This window comes from Acyrthosiphon pisum, chromosome A1 (assembly GCF_005508785.2).
Source record: "Acyrthosiphon pisum isolate AL4f chromosome A1, pea_aphid_22Mar2018_4r6ur, whole genome shotgun sequence".
Lineage (NCBI taxonomy): Eukaryota > Metazoa > Arthropoda > Insecta > Hemiptera > Aphididae > Acyrthosiphon > Acyrthosiphon pisum.
This window is the reverse complement of record NC_042494.1, coordinates 64639683-64642179: the sequence shown is the minus strand read 5'-3', so window position 1 is coordinate 64642179 and position 2497 is coordinate 64639683.

The following is a 2497-nucleotide window of genomic DNA, read 5'->3' as shown; positions in this document are numbered from 1 at the left end:
GTTTGAATGACGAGCTTTTTTTTAAATTGTGCGGTTATGAACATTTGCCCTACTTTATGTATATTGTAAAATATACTTCCATCATTTTAATCTATTATTGTTTGTATTAATGGTATTTATCTTATTTTTATTAATTTTTTACTTATAATATTAAATAATAGTCAAAAATTGTAAATTATTATATTAAAAAAAATTGTTTATATTACAAAAATAGCAGTTTACAATATTTATGGCTTTTGCCATGAATATCAATGATTATTCTCTAAAAACAGGAATGGCCTACCATAATAAACTTGTGATCGACCGAGTTTTTCTAGTGTCACCTAGTGTGGTTGGTTAAATTTCTCTAATAACTAAGTACAAGACTATTCATTTAAATGAACTTGAAATATTAATATTATGAGTATGTTTTACATTTTGAATACATTCAATGTATACATATATTGCGTTATTCTGCACCCTATAGTCACATAGGAATTAATAATTCTGTGTTTTATTCCAATATATTTTGAAATGTATTATAATTACACACCGTATTAGATAAATACAATTTTTGGCCTGGCTAGTGCCACAATACACTATTATACGTCTTCCTCTCTCATCATCATCACAATATTATAATATCTACATCATAAACATAATGTAGATGTAACTGTTTATCTACTACAGTACAAGTAGTTAAATTGTCTACCAGAAATCGCCCTCAAAGTTAATAATCAAAGCATTTTTACTGCTCCAAATTGTCACGACGGACAGAAAAAAAACATCAATACATCAAAATACTATCTAATACCTTGACACGGTACGCAACGGCAACTAGTACAAAGTACAGGAACCGAAGCGACCGGTCTGCGCTTCTGTCAACCGCCACCACGGGCTACGACACCGCGACACTGCCAACTCTCCCACCATACCAAACGGGCACAAGGCGGGATGGGAAGGCAAGTCGCGCGGAACGAGTACCGGCCGTGGGTGACTCGCTCTCTCGTACGTCAAGTGTCAACCGTCCTACCGACAGTCGACACCACCGTCCTGGGATGCCGACTCGTACGTCAACAATTGAAACCGAAACCAACCGAAAAATGTTTCAACCCAGCACCCTAGTACACTGGCATTTTTATATTATAATTTTTATTTTATCACAAATAAACGTCCGCCCGCGGACCTAAACCGACAATCCCGTGTTTTTGTTTCTTTTGTCGAACATCGCGAGTGTCACCCGGATCCACCTCCACACACTCACAGCGACCGGCCCACCGCGGACGACATCACCAGCCATCTCAACGCCGTGGCCGCGTCAACCTACTCTGCTAATATATATCTATTTTTTTCTGTACAAATATAAAAATCATAATAGGGCTGTACAAAATGATGGGAATAATTATTTTAATTTGCAAAATGTATATTTTTTTGAGCAGTTCTAAATAAATTATAATACATAATACAATAATACCTAAATAATGTAATGTATTAGGATATTTTATTACATATATCTGCCATGCACTGTGCAAATACCTATTGTCTACTATAAAATTGTATACCTAGCTAAATAGAAAACGTGTATGAAATATTAGGTTGTTTTTGCATTAATTATAATAATGTTTTATGATGTGTACCCGGTGGCGTGATGAACATTTATAAACCTTGATACCCAACATTTATTTCAGTACCTACCCCCTTAATCTTTATCCCCTTAATATAATATATAGTACATTAGGCTATCTCCCAATATGCGGTCTACCAAAATGGACGTGGTCTACCGTAATAATATTAAAGTAATAAAGTACAATATAAGTATAATTTAAAGTATAAAAAAAATTTAATTTATTTAGGATCCACAAAATTATCTACCATAATATAATATTAAAAGTATAATAAAGTATAATTTAAAGTATAAAAAAAAATTGTATTTATTATTTATTAAGGATCCACAAAATTATCTACCGTAATAATATAAAAGTATAATAAAGTATAATTTAAAGTAACAAAATTATCCACAAAGCATAATTTCATATCTCTAAGGAAAGCATCAAAAATTTTATCTGTTTTATTTAATCCTCGCCACCAATACTCGGCTAAGTACCTATCTAAGAGGTCTTCATTAGTACCACACATTTTTTTAACGATTTTGAGTCCAAGAGGCCTCCAAAGACTTTCAATTCTTTGTGTATTGGCACCAGATTCCGGGTCCACAAAATTATTTGAATGATTAACTGTTTCATGTACATAGAAACCCTTTTCAGATATACCTTTATATCCAAGCCACGAATCAGAATGAACTGTTGTACCAGGTAATACCTTAAAATTAAACCCAAATTGTTAGATAGACAGTTATGTAAACAGTACACATTATTTCACAGGTACCTCATTTTTAATTATTCGATGTAATGTTTCTTTGTCTCTTTTTTCAACAACAAAAAATCTTGCATCAATTAAACCATTTTCCAAAACACAACATAATCCGACTACCCACGGTCCACCAATTCTCCGACCATAA